We start from the raw sequence: 20,369 nt of genomic DNA, 5'->3' as shown, positions 1-20,369 counted from the left end.
CTCTGTCTGTCTTCTCTCCTGTCTCTTATAAGGATGCATGTCATGGATTTAGGACCCACCTGGATAACCCAGGGTGACCTCTCTGTCTCTGGATCCTTAAATTTATTCCATCTGCAAGTACATTTTTCCAAAAAAGGAGGAAAAAAAGTCCAGTTTACGAGTACCAGGGATCAGCATGTAGATGTATCTTTGTGGGGACAGCATTCAGCCCCTTCCACTGGGTAAGCCACCTCCTTATGTCACACCTGCATAACTTTCTCTGACATGCTCGCCACAAATAATATATCCACAGAGGGAAAAACACCTGCAAAGTTGTTAGCGAAGCCCGGGAGCTTCGTAGTATGAACAATTTCAGGTGGATTATGACTTGCATTAGCCCAGAGATAATGGCATAGCTCTGACACACAGATTCCCACCAGAAATGGGCAGCAGCACTTTAGCCACTGAAGAACAAGCTGCCATTTCATCCAGACCAGATGAACCCTTCATTTCGTTCAGTGACACAGCTGCTTCCATTTGTTTTATCTATGACTGCTGCCAACCCAGCTGTTGTTTTACTGACAGTTGGACCGGGACATACTTCTGAGAAGTTGTCTTGAAGGGCTTCGTCTTTCAGCTTCCATAACCTGTCCTTCGTCCTCATCAAATCCTGCAAAAGCAGCTCCATAAGGATTTTGAAACCAGTTTTATGTTCTGTAATGCTCCTGTCCATGTGCAACCCCTTCCCCAGTCTTGGTAGCCTGTCCTCAGGGTTATCTGAGCCCTCAGGGCCCCAATCGCTCTGCCCATGGGCACTCAGGCATTGGCGCCTGCCCAGAATCACCTTATCAGAAACACCAGCAAATGAAAGTTCCCACATTTCAGTTATGCTCTCCCTAACCCCCAACCGTCAAGACTACTCTGCCTTTCCATCCAAGACTCTTTCTGGAGGAATGAGTGTTTTACCACATGATTGAACTTTCCCACGCCCTCCACAGAGGTTTCCTCACCCTTGAGTAAGTACAGGTGAAAGTTAAATTAGGTTGGAAGTTTTGCTATTTAATAATTCATCCCACTTAAAATTCAAAGTGCTTTGCGGAGACTTTTATGGGGCTATGAAATTCTTGCAGAGGCCTCATGAATATTGAAGTTCTGTTGATTGTGTGAAGGATTTATTGGTTCACCCAGCCAGTTCACTGGTTTAGATCTCTGTCAATTAGTTTTAACCATCTTATAGTACTAGAATTCTCATTGTTCAGAATACAAACTTTGACCATGAAAACATCTCTTTAAAGAATGCTCCCATTCTGATGAGATCTCAGCAGAAATGGCTGACAACTATCTCAAGCCACAAAGTTGCATAAATCCAGACGTGGGAGACAAAAATTACTGTACTTACCTTTATAATAGGAACATTTTAATAAATGTTGACATATTAATCATCTAGCACATGGTGGTCTTTTTGAAAGAACAATGGAATTCTACCTATATTGTTGCAGATTTTTTTCCATGGATAATTTGTGCTTAAGTCAAATTTCATGCAGCTTTTAGTTTTTCTTCATTAGCCTGTACAGCTCAGTCCCTTCCTAGCTATTACATATTACTTACGTTTCTAGTTCAGTCATTTCTGTGGGATCCCAGATATGCCCTACAGAAGGAATAATAAAACTAAGTAAAATTTTATTACGAGGGAAAATGCCCATGGCTGTAAAAGTCTTTTTATAGTGGTAATGTTTGGTTTTAATATTTAATAAGTATAAACCAGCTTAAAGAAACATAACATTACGTTCAACCCCTTCAAGGATGGTGAGATTTGAAATTGTACAGGTAAAATTTTATCTGATGTAACTTAAAAAGGTTTGGATGCGTTTCAGACTGAGATCTAGAATCCAGATGTCTCGTCTCCAACAAGTTCATCAACCGCATGTTTTACATCAATAAAAAAATGGCAATAAAGCAAGAATTTGCAGGTATGTGGAAATGACTCACATTGCTAACATCTAAAGAAAAAATCAGAATGGAATTTGTTGATAAAATAAATCTAAGTCGCAGGTAAATGGCTTGAGTGGCTCTAACTTGAATCAACATAAATTATGATATTTTAAAACTGGAATAACTGCTCCTAAAATTCTTTGAAGACTGTTAAGTAAATAAGGATGCCAGTGTTCATAAACACTAAACAACATCTCCATAATTATGCTGCAGAGTCTAATTTTACTAACTATAGTTTTGAAAATGGTATAAAAAATTTAGTATTAAATTATTTGGAGAACAGAGGTCAAAGGTGACTTATTTCTACTCTGGAGGCATTTCCTCTTCTTGACTTTTACAGCTGCCAAATGACGTAGATTTATAGCAAATCAATTTCACAACCTCCAGGGTTGAAGCGCTGGTTTCTTATTTTTTTTTTTTTTTTCTTTTTTACTTTTGGTCATGATTTGTGTGGGTCTCCATCTCCAGTGAAAACACTAACTGGATTTATGAATGCTGCAGCCCAGGTGGAAGGCTTCCTCTTTCAGCTTCCACAACCTGTCCTTCTTCCTCAGCAAATTCTGCAAAAGCAGCTCCACAGGATTTTGAAACTAGTTTTATGTTCTGCAATGCTCCTGTCCATGTGCAACTCCTTCCCCAGTCTGGGTAGCCTGTCCTCAGGGTTATCTGAGCCCTCAGGGCCCCTATCCGCTCTGCCTATGGGCACGTAGGCATTGGCCCCGGCTCGGAATCACCGTATCAGAAACACCAGCAAATGAAAGTCCCCACATTTCAGTTACGCTCCCCATATCCCCCAACCGTCAAGACCACTCTACCTTTATATATATACACATATACACACACACACACAATATATATACACACAAATATATATATATGTATATACACAAACATATATATACACACACAAATATATATGAAGTTAACTTTTGAAAAATTGAAAAACACAAAAAAAGGAGCTTTATAGCTACAACACAATTTTTTTTTTTTTAATGCTTGTTCACTGGGTTAAAAACTGGATTCCTCAGTGAAGAGTAAATAACATTAATATGCTTATTTGGAATTAAGTGGCCAAAATATGAGTGTCTACATGACAGTCATGTGTTACACAATGACATTTTGGTTGACAAGAGACAACCAAAATTTTTCAGCCCCATTTTTATCTTATGGAGTCACGCTTGTAGGATGGTGATCCCATCAGATTAAAATGGAGCTGAAAAATTCCTATTGCACAGAAACTTACCATTTCCTCACAGTTGTCTATAGTATTCAGAACAGTAACCTGCTGTGCAGGTTTGCAGCCCAGGAGCAATAGGCTATGCCATCTAGCCTAGGTGTGGAGTGTACTCTACTATCCAGGTTTGTGTAAATCTCCTCTGATGTCCACACAAAGACCCAGTTGTCACATGACACATGGTTGTGTTTTATTTAATTTGCTATCTAATTATATGGATGTATCCCAATTATAGCAGTTGCATGGCTGTGGGACCCTTGCAATATATTTTTTCACTGTCATTCACCACACTGGCCCATATGTACATGCTGATCAATGTCATGAAAATTCCTCTGGGATCATGATCAGGAGATGCTGGCCCTGGTGGGGTCAGGTTAAGATTTCACACTAAGTTTACTATTGATAAAAATAAAGCTATTGCCTTTTTAGGGTCAGAAGTGGTTTGATTGATTACATCAGCCAGGGCCATGCACACTTATTATCAGGAGCTAATAAAACAGTCAAATAAGTTAAACATTTCTAAACAACAAGCTATAAACAATACCCTGGATAGCAGGGGTGTGCAATCTTTTGGCTTCCCCAGGCCATATTGGAAGAAGAATAATTTTCTTGGGCCACACATAAAATACACTAACACTAATAATAGCTGATGAGCTAAAAAAAAAAATTACAAAAAAAAATCAAAATGTTTAAAGAAACTTTACACAATTTTTGGGGCCACCTTCAAAGCCCTCCTCATGGGCTGCATGAGACCCATGGGTCACAGGTTGGACAAGCTTGCTGTATAGAATTCGTCTCACCACTAGATAAAATTTAGGTGCTTAGAAAATAAACAAGATTACCAAATATCCTCAGTCCAGGTAAGAATGTGCTCCTTCCGACAGCTCAGAAAAACAGGGCTGGGTGACAGCATTCCAGAAAGAGAGGAAAACTGGGATCCAGCTGACTGGGGAGAGAAGTTGCCAGCCGTTGTTGTGGGAGGTGGAATGTGCATCTGTGTGCTAACTAGGAGCCTAACTAGACCAGAAGAACAGGAGTGCGGCAAAGCCTCCCTGCAAATTACATTATGTTATTGTCACACATATAATTCCGGTAACACACCAGATTCTCCTTTCAAATCTGACCCTTACAGGAACAGTACTAATGTTTTGGAAATTTTGTAATATAAAAATATTTTATTCCAGTCATTTTGGACTTCCACAATTTTGGTTCACCTTTACAGATGTTGAGGTGACTTGCATGTTTACACCTAGTAGCACAAGTAACATTAAGTTTATTTAATTGTCTCAATTGGGAAATGGCATAGTCCATAAAAAAGGGTTATAATTGCATAGCAAGCCATTACTTTCTATTTCGAACCATATTTTCCTTATCATTTCCTAGGTTTTATTTCATGCAATGGTCATCAAAAAATAGTGTTCATAAGAGAGACCCCAGATGCCTATTAAGATATCAGTTCCCACTCCTGAGAATCTGATAAGGTAGATAAGACTCCAAATTTTGAATTTTTAACAGGATCCCCAAGTAATTTGACACAGGTACTCCTTGGACATCCCTTTGAGGAATGCTGTTGTAAACTGTACACTCTATAACTCATAAATTTTAACGAGGAAAAGTCAATGGCATTTATTTGTATGGACACTAGCAAAGATCGTTCCAGAATCACTTGAGAATTGCCATTGGCATAGCTTGACCTTGACATGGCAATGAGCTAAACTGAATGGCGGTCAGCAGGCTGCCTCCAGGGCCAGTCCAGGCATGACAGGGTCTTCGTGTCTTCTCTTACTGGCTCATTAAACTTCACTTGCTTTTCATATGACAGTAGAAAGGGTGTCTACTGGTACACAAGAGGCATCTAACGGGCCCTTTGCCTTGAGACAATGAGGGTTGACTGAGCTCTTATATACCTTATAGAAGATATTTAGCCCAGTGCCTAACACAGAGCACATGGTCAATAAATATTATTGCTATTGTTGTTATTACTCACTTTCCATTATTCCATTTAACACATTTCAGTAGCCAGCTGTATTATTAGTCAACTCTCACACTGTTATAAAGAAATACCTGAGACTGGATAGTTTGTAAAGAAAACAGATTTAATTCGCTCACAGTTTTGCAGGCTGACAGGAGGCACTGTGCCCTCTGCTTCTGGGGAGACCGCAGGAAGCTTCCAGTCATGGTGGAAGGGGAAGGGGAAGCAGGCACGTCTTATGTGACTGGAGCAGAAGCAAGAGGGAGCCAGGGAAAGGTGACACACTCCTTTAAACAACCAGATCTCACTCACTATCACGAAAACAGCAAGGGGAAAACCTACCCCATGATCCAATCATCTCCCACCAGGCCCCACCTCCAACACTGGGGACTACAATTCGACATGAGATTTGGGTGGGGACATAGAGTCATATGGTGTCACTGGCCATGTGTCTTTTCTGATCAGGCAAATTATACGGGTAAAAGGCATTGTAGACACAATGCTAGACTGTCAGTATCATTTAAAACAATTGAGACCAAATGACCTCATGCTTGGTCTTCAATTTGCTCCTGTGGCTTAGTGGAAGAAGCACTGCCCTTTACCTTGAGCATTACACTTATGCTTATTTTTGCCAGTCTCTTCTTTAGTGCTGTCACCAGTACAATATGCTCATAAGTAAAACAAGTAAAATGATGCATTTCTCCAAGAATCGTCAAGGCTTCACTGATGCAATGCTTCTGAAAGCAGCTAGAAACATAGGAAAGCTGCAAATTGTCAGGAGCAGCGCATTTTAATATCAGTCTCACCCACAGCCGAGCTTCCTTAATATCTCAATTGATTTAACTCTTCTCCCATATTCACAGGAATGAGATTCTTTTTTGGCCAGAAGAAAATCACGATTTGCTAATATTAGTGTAAGCTTACACAGGCATACTCTCTGAGCTTCTGTACAGGCTCACAGAGACACCAAACAATAATCTGAATCTAAAACCGGCAGAAATGGGAAGTCCTGACAGGAAGAATAGGCAAGAATCATCATTGAGAAGGGGTCCCATCAGAAGCCAGATGGGCAGCGAGCAGAGAGGAAGGCCAAAACTGGCTTAACCCTTTGTATAATATGTTAACAAACTAATTCACTTATAAAACATGGTTTTTAAAATTCTCAATCACTTAAATGGATGGTGGGAGAAATGTGTGTGTATCAGTATATCCATGTAACTACCTCTATTGAGATAGATTGATGAATAGGGTAGGTAGGCAGATAGACAAGTAAATAGGTACAGATACGTAGGTAGGTAGGTAGATAGCTAGATAGGCTGATTGATAGACAAATATTAAGTGTCTGAAGTAATGGTGGCAGAGTGACTTCTGACCTCTCTCACAATTCTTTTTTCTGAACGTAATAAATTTTGTGGATATTAACTATCATCAAGCCATATCAAATTAAACCTAATTGTCACTTGAATTCTGCATGTAGAGAAGCTAATTATTATGATATTATAACTTGGAATCATAAATGTTGTTGTTTGTAGATATATATGTATTGGATTTTCAATTAGATTGTTTTTTTCTTTCTCACACACACACAGACAAGTCATTCCATCTACTCACTATATTTTCTGCTTATAATGTTTCCAGCGAGTGCACCTGCCTTTAGGAGGAGAGCAAAAGTTCTTACTGCACTCTTGTAAGTCCAGTATGAGGTGGCCTCTTCATATGGGAGCTGTGAGGCTGTGAGTTTCCCAACACTTGCACATGAGGTTTCTTTACTGTATTAGTCCATTCTCACACTGCTATAAAGAAATACCTGACGCTGGGTAATTCATAAAGACAAGAGGCTTAATTGGCTCACAGTTCCACAGGCTGTACAGGAAGCATGGCTGGCAAGACTCGAGAAACTTACATTCATGACCAAAGGTGAAAGAGAGGGAAGTAGGTCTTATCATGGCAGAGCAGGACAGACAGAGAACGAGGGGAAAGTGCTACACACTTTTCAGCAACCAGATCTCGTGAGAACTCACTACTACAAGACTATCCAGGGGGAAATCCACCCCCGTGATCCAATCACCTCCCACCAGGTCCTTCACTGGGACCCAACACTGGGAATTAAAATTGGACGTGAGATTTGGGTGGGGACATAAATCCACACCATATCACTTACAGAGGTCCTTTAGGGCTCAGGGCTGCTGCACCCAGCGCCTTCATGCCCACGTCACCCCCACTCCACGCCAGCCCTGCTATAGTGTGACCCTTTCAGGCAACCTGCCTGTGCTTTTCTAATCTCCATCATGGCCTGCAGTACTTTTGTAACAATAGTAAATTAACACACTGGCATGTGTTAGATCTTGTAAATATTCCATTTGAACCTGAATATAGCATATATTCTGCCATTTGTTAAGTGTTGTACACATGAGATTTGTGAAGTTTGTTGTTTGTTGGTCTTGTTTTGTTTAAGAGGCAGGGTCTCCGTCTGTGGCTTGGCTGAAGTGCAGTGGTGTGATCTCGGCTCACTGCAGCCTTGACGTCCCTGGCTCAAGCGATCCTCTCACCTCAGACTCCTCCTAGCTAGGACCACAGGTGCACACCACCACTCCTGGCTAATTATCTTGTATTTTTTGGAGAGACAGAGTCTCACTATGTTGCTGGTGTGGAATTCCTGAGCTCTAGCAATCCTCTCATCTCAGTCCCCACAAAGCACTGGAATTACAGGTGTGAGCCACCATGCTTGGCCCTGTGAAGTTTCCTAATAATTTTTGTGCAAATCTTCTGCATCTCCTAAATTGGATGTATCTTCCCTAACTGTGTGGTTCACACTCTCTACATCTTCTAAAATATTTACAGTTTTGTCTTCTCATAAGAAAGGCACATCGAACTCCCATATTGTGGTTAGGGGCTTATCTATTTCTGCTCCTAATCATCTGTTAGCTTTTGCGTTACACACACTGAGACTATATTACCAGGAGCATGCACACTTAGAGAGGTGAGACATGCCCAGCGTTAAATCTGTGTCATGGTGATAAGCTCCTCTTCACCTTTGCAGGGCTGTTTGCTGTATAGTTTCTTTTAAGATCATAAAACTCTGTTAAGAAGAGATGCAGGCTCTAGACCCATAATGTGAGTTTTGATGACACAGGCACAGACATCTCATCAAAGACAGAGGAGCCTGAAGGACCATCTGCCCAGTCAGCAAGGAAGTACCTGGCCTGGCTGGAACTCCTGATACTCAAAGACAAAAAAAAAAAAAAAAAGGTTTACACAAAAAGAAGAAATGAACATATTTTAAAAGTGTATTATAAAATATAGAATAGAAAATTACATATTTATTAAAATAATTTGTATTCCAACCCCCCAAAAACATGGATTCTATAAAAAGTAAGAAGATAAAACAAGAGTTTTGTTTTTTTTTTTTTAGAAAAAGCTAGAATATCTAGGGAAAAAACCACAAAATATGAAAACCGAAGAGTTTAAAATAGTATTAAGATCAATACTGTGGGAAAGAGAATCAGTGCTGTGGATGACAAACTTAAAAAAATAGAAAATAGAATAAAATTACAAAGCAATTAAAATCATCAAAGAGAAATCAGAACATGAGTTGCACACAGGAAAATTCAATATATTGATAAAATATATTTCTAAAGAGCTTCAAAGGGCAAATGGATACAATCAACTTAAAACAATAAACCAGAAGAAATCTTTTTGAAGTTAAAGAAGACATAAATTTTTAGATTATTTTCCAGAGTGGGAGAAAACATAGCCAGGTGAAAGTATTGACTTTCACAAATGCAAATTCAAACAAAGAAAACTAACCCAACAGATACTTTAATCCTATTCAATCTCCTAGCAAGAAACTAGGAGACTATTTCTGATTTTCTGTTGGCTTTACCCATGAAGTGGTAACAGGATGTAGAGTTTATGTGAATAAACAGCCAGAACATCAATATATATGCTTTTAAAATATATTTATTTTGTAAAACTGAAAAAGACCATTCTTTAAATAATTTGCATGCAAATCTTTCACTCGTGCTTACAACCGGATAGATTTGAATCAAAGAAGGGCATAGTACATAAAATGTAGAGTATAAAAATTGGTCATTTAAACAGCTGACTCACACAAACATGTTCTTCAATACATCTATCCTCTTGAAAATGCTTTAAGGACACTCTATGCCACTAAAGCGATGCCACCACAGCACTTTGAGCATGTTCAGAAACATTGTGTCTGCAGCACCTAGTGATTAGATTTAAATCACAGGTACGTTAAAGTGGTCACTGTTAAAATAAAAGACTATCACTCTCGTTTTAGGTAGGAAATCCGAGATGGACTGTATTCCAAAGTTTGAGTACAGCAGGGTTTCAAAATATTAGTTTGGAAATTGTTGCAGATAGGTGGGGCATTTTCAAAGACTTCCCAGTCATCAAAGAAGTGATGCTGCATGCTGCTATTTCTAGTAGTTTAATCTTAGATCTTTAGGATCCCTGAGCCACAGGTAAGACATACAACTTAGCTCCTGCCCCCTGCTGTTTTCTCTCCCCACCTGGGTCACAGTCACATGAGTAAAGGTGCCATCTTGGATCTGCAGCCCCAGAAGACACCAGGGGAAGGAGAAGAACCGCCTGGCTGTGCTCAGCCACATTGCAGAATCATGAGAAATAATAAGGTGTTATTTATTCAATCCACCAAAGCTTTGTACAGTTTGTTATTTGGGAATAGAGAGCTGAAAGATTCATATATTGTGTAACCCATAATCTGGAGTTTTATTGCATTAAGAGAGAATGCAAAAGAAACACAGATATTGAAATACAATAACCAGAATAATAAGATTATAATAATTTACCAAAACATTTTAATATAATCTCTACCAGTTTTTAAGTTGCATTTAATCAATCAAAATTTTAAAATACCATATACACATTAATTTAATATTTCAAAGAGAATGTGAAAAAATTACAGTGAGTATTGTATTCAATTTGTTTTTTACAATTTATTTAGACAAAATCTTAATGTGCAACAAGAAATAATTGCAAGTAGCAGACTGAAGTCTCCTTTTATATTATAATTTAAAATAATATGAAGTGATTGGAAAGTAAACCAATTAATTACACAAAGAACAAAATATAGATGTTTTAAATAGCAGGAAAAAATAGCAAGATTTATACATCTTAGTACCATAACTTGTACTCAAAGTTTCTCTACATTTTAATATAGTTTGATACCAAATTAAACTAGGTGACACTTTTTAACCAAATTATTGAGAGTTCTTGTGCACATAAGTAATTGAAAAAAATAAAATAACCCGTGTACTTGTTTAATGGCCAAAACAAAGTATCTTTAAATTTTAGCCATTGTCAAAGACTATATGGGAATAAAAATTAGAATAAAATTTTAATGATATTCTGGATTAAAATATTATTTAAAGAAAATCACGTCCTTATCATGTAACAGATGAAATACTTTTTAAAAATTCCTGAGGGAATTCTTTAGATATATTACCTCAAAAGGAGTTTATAGACCCAAAATGTTTGAGAAGCCCTGGGCTAAAATTTTTAGTTAAAAATTCAACCTTTTCTCATATTCATTTAGTGAGCAAATCTCCATTATTCCTCTTGTAACTATGTTTAAGAAACAGAAATATCACAGGGTAGATATTGGTGGGTAAGTAACAGGAAGCAACACCAGATGGAGTGCTTTTGATAAGACACCTGCCAGAGGCCAGAAGTCCACACCCGCTAGCCTCGTGCTGCTCTGCTGGCCTCCCCTGGCAGCTGCACAGTGCGGGCCCTTCCCAGGGCAGGCAAACCCCAGCTCCCTACGAAAACATAACTGCCCCCTACCGCACACCTTTCAAATAGGAGATATACTCACTATTAAATAAAAATCCAGTGAAAGAGACAGCAATGCCTTATTCCTCAGAACAGCAATGGGACTTAAAGGATCACAGGAGGGAATTCCTTAGTGCTATCTTTTGGGTCCCAAATACATTTAGGTAAACATGCCTTTTCAAGGGTCCAGACCGAACATAAAACACCATCACCCTTCTCTACTTAGATAGCAAGGAAAAGAAAAGAAAAGAAAAAGAAAGAGAAAGGAATGATGCAGAGAGAAAAAAAAGTATGTTTAGCATGCAAGACTTTCCTTTGGGACAAAACTTCCTAACTTCATCCAAAAATCAGCACTACTGACTCTTTAAAAGGTCATGGAAGTGGGGAGAGGCCACGCTAAAACAGGTGGTAAAGAAAACATGTTGCCACTTTTAAGGCTTCCCCTAACATTGTACTGGAAAAAATAAAAATAAAAACAATGAAGACTTTTAAGAACATAAAAATCCTCTGGAACTGAATGTTTTAGAAAGAAAAGAGAATCCCTGATGGAACTGGAAGAGGGAGGCTTTCAACGCTAAAAATATCAGCTAATATTCCAAGGATGAAGTCAATCACTTCATTCTAATAAGACATTTGTCAGCTGAAGAAATCTGACCAAATTGCATCTCCCCTGCCTGCCATCAACTAATAGCTGAAGACCAATCCCCTGTCTACGACCTGCCCTCCTCACTCCTATAGAGCACCTCATTCAGGCATGCTCAGCACCCTCAAAGCTCAGTGTGCCCCGGTTGGTTTCCCGTCTTTCTCAATTTACAATGCCAGCTTCTCTCGCTATTTCGTTTGTACTCCGAGTTGCTAGGTATTTCGTCCCTGGATTCAGGTAGGAGGAGACAGAATATGAGGACCAGCTTTCAGTGGAGTTGAATAGAAATCACCTGACCTCTGCTGTAGCTCAAAACTCCACATAAATATGAAGTTCAGAAAAGACCTTGAATATATAAACCCACTTTATGAACCCTGCTTAGGATACTTCTATGTTTAGAAAGATTCCTTCGAATTTGGCACTTACATTGTGTGACTACGTGTGTTTTCCCTCAACTCATACATCAAATAACATTATTTACATATTGAATTGGGGTCAACAAGTTGAATGTTTTGTTCCAAAAATGATGGGAAAAAGAATGCACCCCTCCGACTCCCTGTTTTGAAATGTTTACCCTTTCTGCATATCAAGACAAGAGCCACACAAGAGAACACACTGGCTGAGTGTTCCCTGCTCTGTTTGGAATTCCCTGAACAAATCATACTGGTTTATAAAGGGGCAGTGATGTGTTCATCTCTGTGGAATTGTTTTCTGCCAGGCCAGACTCTCACGTAGCTCACGGTGGGGCTCCAGCAGGGTGATCTATGCACGTTCAGTGCAATGCTTGTTTCCCTCAAATTCACTGGGATCTGTAGCCACAAATCATTTATTATCCTGAAGCCGTCTTTTTGGATGCATTATGTTGTGAGCTAACTAGGAAGAGCCCTTCCATTTCTATGAGCGAGCCATGGACTGGTTCCCATTGTCAGAAGCTGCAGGGGATGCAAATACTTGGCATTGGCTCACACTCTGCTTGGGAAAGTGCTCAACATCCTAGCTCGGGAAACAATGCGAGAACAGTGAGCCATCATCTCAGCCACAATATCTGCTCAGGTCCCCAAAGAGCCGAGCGTCTTACAGCACAGATGACAGAGTAGCCCAGGAAACGGGTTCCCAGGGAGCATTCATTTCGGAGAATTTCAATAGGGACCAAGGTGGCTTGTTCCAATATGTGTAATTTTCTGTGTCTGCCATAACCCAAGTTCCCAGTCTACTGAAACTGTTTTCATACACATAGCATGGTCCAAAGAATTGATGTGTAAGCAACTTTTTACAAGAATAAAGCCAAACACTTGAGAGGATGACTTACTCGATAGGAATGCTCTTGGAGAACTTTTCATCCATCTGGATCTTGGAAATGCTACAAACGTGTGACAAACGTGTGGAAGAATTTGAGAATGGTTTACATTGTCAAAGGCGTGCCTAATATCTAGGAAAGACTGAGGCATAGGTAGGTTTCAAAGACCTGAACTCAGTTACGACTGATAAACATGATCAATTAACATCAGAAAATGAAATTATCTTCACATTTCCTGCTTTATAATGAATGATTCCATTACTGCTGAAGTTATTTTTCTAGAATGCCTCTGGAGTGCATCTTATCACAAAGTGAATGTTTTTAATGGGGATCCCCTGAAAGAAGGGAATAGTGCAGGGAGGCAGCCAGCAGAGCCTGAGGGGACCTCACGTGGACACATGTGGATGGCTGTCCTGGGAGACTCTGTCTCCCTGCTCAGTCTTGAATTTGCATAAACCCAGTTGCTCCCATGGACATGGCAGTGTATGTTTGTTTTCTTGGGATGCCATAACAAATTATCACCAACTTGGTGGTTTAAAATAACAGAAATGTATTCTGTCACAATGCTGGAGGGTGCAGGCCAAAACCAAGGTGTCCTCAGGACTGAGCTCCCTCCAAGGCTTCGACGGAGGATCCTTGCTTTTCCCAGATGCTGATGGCTCTGGGTGGTCCTTGACTTGGAGTAGGATGAGTCCAATCTCTGTCTTCACGTGGAGCACTCCCTGTGTGGATGTCTCTGTTCATAGGGACACCTGTCGTATTGTATTAGAACACAACTCGGTGACCTCATCTTAAGCCATCACATCTGCAAGGGCCAAGACTTTATTTCCAAATGAAGTCACATTCTGAGGTCCTGGGGATTAGGATTCTGACATTTCTTTTTGGGTGTGGGTGCACAGTTCCAACCGTAACAGTATGAATGTCTGCTGTAGGAAGTGCTTCTCAGTTATCGCCTCTGAAGTAACACAGTTAAGGAGAAATCATCCAATCATTGCGCAGCTACTATTTTCACATAATTATTAAATCACCCCCACTATGGAGCCAACCTCAAAGGCTGTGAGTGGGGTGCAGGGCGGGCAGGAGGGCCCTCCAGGGTTTCTGCATCTCCATCCACGTCCTCAGTCAACAGTGGCCTCCCACAACTCCTAGCTCACCCATTCGCCTTGAAACCCCACTTACAGGAATTTTTTCTTTCCCCTGCACATGTGGCCATCATGGAGAAAATAATGAGGGAAAACAACCTAAAATTAGGTACAGAAGAGCTCAGCTGGGAGCACGCGCAGCATTTCTGCGAACGGCTCACCCTGGGTCTTATTCCTCTATGCAGGTTGTCAGTAATAGGTAGTGGACATCCTCACCAACCTCAAATTCCACAAAGGTTCTATGCCCTGGGCCACCTTAATGTAATCAGTGTTATGCTTGCATTACCATATACTGTCAATGTAGGTTTTGGTGTTTGTGTAAGAATTATATTTTATCTCCCAGAAAACATGTATTCAATAGATAGATGGTTCTATGTTTGCAAGTCTTTTCTTTTATGAAGTGAATGCTGAGTAAGAAGGGTGCATGCATTATTTCACTTCATAACTTTAGATGCTTTAAGTGCATAATAAATGTTTGTCAAATATGACTACATTTTCAATGTACACTAACATTTTTAGTGCTATTTTTTCCTGTCTTCATACTTGTCACACATTTCTGCTTGTGTGAAAATAGAAAAAAAAAATAGAAACTGATCCTGAGTTTGCTACAATTTATCTTCCAGCACAGATACAGATTTACTGGGAATTAGACTTTATTTTAATATGTTTAAAATTAGAGTTATTTTGAATGCTGAGTTCCTGTCTGATATTGTTAGAGTGATTCGTGTTAATATTTTGTGATGTTACATAACGCAACTGTTCCAACTAATCAATTAAAAGGGTGGTGATTTCGCCAGTGCTTTGATTTTAGAAGATAAGATTTAAAAATTCAATAAAAACTAAAAGCTATTGACCTGATATATAGGAGAGACATTTAGCTGCTTTTCTTCTGGTAGAGTATAAAAAGCTAAAGTTTCTATGTAATAAATCCTACGTGGAATGAATTTAGAAAAGAATGTGCTGCTTTGGTGACGCTTGGAATATTAAATTTATTTAAAGTAATAAACATGAGATAGAGAGTCGTTCAGAGTGAAGGACGAAGGTAGAGCTAAACGTAGCCCTGAAATCTGGATCCAGTGTGGCCGGCACTGGAGCCTCCTCCAGAAAAACCATCATTGCTCTCAGGATGAAGGAGGAGGCGTTTCGGACCCACAGTGGCACTCAGTGCTTGGGAAGCTCACACACCCCTTTACCGTATTGTATGTATTTGAAATGGAGGGGTTCAGAGAGATCGTGCCTGGTGTCTCTTGTGACTTTAAATTGTGTCTTGTTTTGGGGACGGTGCAGTTGTCCCCTAGCACAACCATTAGAAGGTCAGGACACACGCTCCTCTCCCCACAGATTGATCGGGGTCCTATCCACTGCTTTAGCCACATGTGCACATACTCTAGAAAGCGGCGGCCCAGACACCCCAAGTGTAACTACACACAGAATGTTTTACTTGAACCAACCTTTCAAAATAAACAAGCCAGTTATTCCCAGAATGGTTAGGCCTTGCTTAACATTGTCCATAGGATCTCGGAAACATAGACTTTAAGCAAAACAGCATAGAATGAAATGAATTTTCCCATAGGCTAGGTGACGTAAACAAGAGTTCGGTTTCTAAGAGTGCGTTTCTGGTCACAGAAACAGCACCAAATGGCTAAGTAAAGACCCCAAACACGTCTGATATTAAACATGGAAATAAATGTGAGCAATGCATACATTTAAGAAACATTAATAAAAACAAGTGAGATAATTGTTTACACGCTTGTTCCAGTTCAGGGTTGCGGGTGGCCGGAGCCCATTCTGGCACCCCAGGCACAAGGCGGACACCAGCCTGGACAGACGCTGTCCCATGGCAGGGTTACCCACCAGCACCCACAGCCACTCACACTGGGGCCATGGAGACTCTGATGAACGGAACCTGCACAGCTTTGGGATTAGAGAGGGAACCGAAGGACTGAGAGAAAACCCATGCCAACAGAGGGAGAACCTGCAAACCACACACAGGGGCCCCGGTCGGGGATGGATTTTGTTTCTCATAAATGTAAAGAAACCACGTTGAGCAGAACGGCATCATTGGAGGACCTTCTGTATGTCCACAGGGTCTCTGTCTGTTTCAAACGCCAGAGAACTGATCTCAGTGGCAACACAGGCTGTGCCTGGATTGCCCTCGTGCAGTCCATCCAAACTGTGTGCAGATTTGCCTGCTCCTTAGAAGTTATTTTAACCCTCAAATCAATACTTCAGGCACCTTCCTGCCACTTGGGGACATGTTCTTGTGCAGAGCGGTGACAAATATGAGTCATCTGACTGGCACGTCCCCAGCCAAGGCCGAAGGGCTCATTCTGACTTCCCGTTTCAGCTCGTCTCATAAAGACAGGCTCTTTCTGCCATCTTTGGTGCCTAATGTTCACATTTTTGTGTCAATGAATCAACAGTATTCAATGAGGTGTCCTTAAACAGAAACACACAGAGATGAAGGTTATGTATTAATAGATTGACAAACATGTTGTGACCAGAGACTCACAGGAAATTACCCCTATGCTTCTCCCAGGAGCAGTGACTCAGGACACACTGATTTGGGGTTCACAGTGGCCTTCTCGAGCATAAGTATCACAGAAAATGAGAAGAAACTTATTTGTTCGGTGTCCTTCCTGTGTGTCACCCCCCTTCACAACACCGTCCTCCATTCCTAAAAGAGCCCAGGTCTCCTTCGTTTAAAACAGTGTCAGACACACTCTAAGTGCTCAGTGAAGAATGGGCGTACTGGTACCTTCACCAACTAAAATTCAGAAAACACTCCTAGAGACGATTTTACCGTCTAAAACCATATAAAGGTGATTCAGACATTCTGAAACTGGTTTTCCCCCTTATTTTTCCAAAAATGTGAACTTGATTTTTAGCCTGTGAGGGAAGGCCTTGCTGCCATTCCAGTCCCCCAGGGCTCAGGTGAGCAGGTGCACGTTCCCTCCACAGCCAGCCATGTTTGAAAGGTCCAGCAGTGCACCAAGGGCACAGTGCTTGGGGATGTGGGGCTCCATCAAAACGCATTTCAATGAACTCCTGAATTATTATAAACTTGAGGTTTCTATCACACTGAAATTTTAAAATCGTTTTTATTATACAATCCTGAGGCCATTCAGAAAAGACACAGTGATGCATGACAGCACACCTGACACCTGTCCAGTAAATAATTTGAGTAGGAAGATTTATAGGAAAAGAAACCTCGCTCTTGGATCACTGAAATAGTTTTTATAAATTGTCCTCGGTCTCTTTTCTTTACTTTTCCTTCTTAGATGGTGACGTCTTGGAAGTTTCTGTGGCACCTCTGGGCGTGGGTCCTGAAGAGTCACCTCAGAAAGACAAGGGACATCTGCAGCTGCACAGTTCACCCGAGAAAGCAAATGTGCTCAAGCCATAAATGGTAAAGTGCAGAAAAGGGGAATGAAATACATGTGAGACCCATGCCCTTGATTCACCGTTCTCTGATCTAACACGGGCATGAGGCAGGCACAGTCACCAAATGCGTTTGTCTCCACGTGCACATTATGCAACTGGTGCTGTTACAAGGTCAGCTTAACCCTGTGCTTCCCATGCGGGAGTCCTTTTATATCTTCTTCTTTTTTGGGGGGAGAGGGGAGGACAGAGTCTTACTCTGTAGCCCAAGCTGGAGTGCAATGGCCTGATCTCAGCTTACTGCAACCTCCGCTTCCCGGGTTCAAGCGATTCTCCTGTCTTCCTGAGTAACTGGGACTGCAGGTGCCCATCACCACGTCTGGTTAATTTTTGTATTTTTAGTAGAGACGGGGTTTCACCATGTTGGCCAGGGTGGTCTCGACCTCAGGTGAGCCACCATCTTGGCCTCCCAGAGTGCTGGGATTACAGGCGTGAGTCATCACACCCAGCTGAGTCCTTTCTCTTCCTAGTGCTGACCCTCAGCAGACCAAAACTTAACTTTGGAGGAATAATACCTTGGACAGTTTAAAGGGGAGAAATTGCTCCTTAATTTTTGGATGGGCAGTTTCCTTTGAGGATTGCCTTGGCCATAAAGACGAGGCTACCTCCTCAGAACAGGGGACAATCTTTCAGATTGTCTCAGCTGCACAAGTCCCTGTGGAGCTCGCCAAGACCTTTGCTGGGCTGCACGGCAACTCAGCCTCTCCCTGCCCAGTGCTGTCCCTTCCCCTCCAGGCAATAGGCATGGACCCCACTGTAGCCCTAGCTATCTTCCCTGTGTGTCAGTCTTTGAATCCACCATGCTGCTCTGCATACACATTTGCATCCATCTGTCCTGACACATGGGACCTGGCCCATGCTCTTTGTAAAATGAAGATCTGATTCAGGGTTCACAGTGACTCCACAGAGCGTAAGTACCATGAATAATGAGAAGCAACTTAATTGTTCAGTGTCAGGCCAGTGCTATTTCTATAATGTAGATCTGATTTGCTTTTTCTTCCCTTTCTTCATATAAACACTGTTGTGGAAGCACCGGTGTTTCCGTATATTTTAGGTCAGTTGGTTGTCTGTCATAAGATGTCAGTTCTGTGACGGGAACACTAAAATTATGTTTTGGGAGATTATCTAGCTTTTTCTTATTTATGGGTGGGAGCAGCAATCCTTCCAGCTTTTTATCTCCCTGGCAGAAGCCAGAAGTCACCGATTCAATTTTAGAACAGTAAGATGACAGGGAGGGAGTGACTTGTTCTACCAGTTATCAAGGCACATCAACAAGCTAGTAAGATAGCAACAGTGACATTTCGCGGGCTAATAGACACATGAAAAGAAGGGACTAGAGAGGACAAGAGGACCCAAACGTATCCAAAGCCGGGGTCGGAGGTAATCACCATTTCAAAGCACAAGAGGAACGGAAAGACCGGGTAGTGCACATCAGCAGAGGAAGCAGGGACAGTCAGCCATCCGTCATCCTAAAACCCACATGTTTCACACCATACATAAAATGGAAAGGAAGCACTGAGTCCCAGATCAGAAAAACAAGCCTGAAATACATACAAGTAAATAAAACATTATCTTCACAGTCATAGATTGAGGAGATCTTTCAATCAAGTTCTAAAAAAAAAAAAAAAGGACAAAATTATAACCACATCAAAATTAAAAATTCCTCTGTGACAAGATACCTTGAAGTGAAAGTCAAGGAACAGCTGGAGAGAGGTTAGGGATGTTTCAAGCATAAAAATAATGGCGCCCTCAATAGACTAATCGGTTAGGAAATAGACCTCCTGCTGTAAGGAGACGGACACACACCAATGGGAAAAATGGACAAAACACACTTTCTAGCAAATTTGCAGAATAATAAGGCGCGTGCACACATGACCAATGCACATACAGGAGAAACCTAGCCTCATTAGCAAGCAGAGAAACATTAACCATAATGAGGAAGGGTGTATTTCCCCTCATCGTATTACAATAGGGGAGTCACGCTGGCACCACTGGGCGTTGCAGGAAACAGCTGCTCCCACGGTGCGCTGGGAGGACAGGTTCCACAACCGCAGGGCACGTGGGTCTGCACCCCTGCCCATCAGAACCATTCACTGCTGTCCTTTGCCGATTGATGAGTGTTTTGCTCCTTTCCACTGGTGTTGGACCTGGCCATGTGTCTTATCTCCTGATTGGAATCAGGCTGAAGTCACAGGGACATGGACCGTCTCCCTGCCCCTCCGCGACATGTAGGAGAGCCCACAAGAACAGCATGTTATGTGACCATGACCGGTGAATCCTGAACCCCGAAGTGTAGACGCTGAAGCAAATCTGAATCCATCCATGCCCAGCCAAGACTCGTCACTGCTGCCAACCTGCAGATGTGCCAGCATGCAATTCACCTGTGCTGTTAAAAGTGTCTCATGCTTTGAGGTTGTCTGTTACCAATAATATTGAAACATAAAGACAAATCCAACCACCTTGGAAATACTCTGGCAGTTTCTACTAAAATTACAATTGTACATTCCCTATAATCCATCAATTCTGCTTTGGCTATATTACAGAAATATTCAAATCTGTATTATCTGAAAAAATAGACATAAAGTGATTGAATAGTCATTTTGAGAGAAGGGTGAGTAGAGGGTGATATATTCAAAAGATAAAAGAAGACATATGATTCATATGTTACAAATATGGAAAGATCTTTAAAAACATACCATTGTATGCAAAAGCAAACTGCAGAGTCACAAATATAGTGTAATGCTGTTTATGTTTAAAAACACAAATCAATGCTCTCAATTTTTCATGAATGTGTATATAAAAGCATTAAAAATGGTGTGGCTATTTGTAACGGTAGATACATTTGGAAA

At 41.0% G+C, this 20,369-nt stretch overlaps 1 long non-coding RNA gene across 2 annotated transcripts; it reads left to right on the top strand.

Moving 5' to 3' along the window:
- Positions 1-863: 863 nt before the first annotated feature.
- Positions 864-19,970, top strand: LOC111546748. Of its 2 annotated transcripts, none has more exons than XR_003309698.1 (4): positions 864-995; positions 1,854-1,949; positions 17,361-17,488; positions 19,753-19,970. It is a non-coding gene; the product is annotated as an uncharacterized LOC111546748 (long non-coding RNA). The 2 variants fall into 2 exon arrangements; XR_002732904.2 differs by having other exon boundaries at positions 19,702-19,970.
- Positions 19,971-20,369: the final 399 nt, after the last annotated feature.

Source organism: Piliocolobus tephrosceles, chromosome 4, assembly GCF_002776525.5.
Source record: "Piliocolobus tephrosceles isolate RC106 chromosome 4, ASM277652v3, whole genome shotgun sequence".
Lineage (NCBI taxonomy): Eukaryota > Metazoa > Chordata > Mammalia > Primates > Cercopithecidae > Piliocolobus > Piliocolobus tephrosceles.
This window is presented reverse-complemented; position numbering and strand designations above follow the sequence as displayed.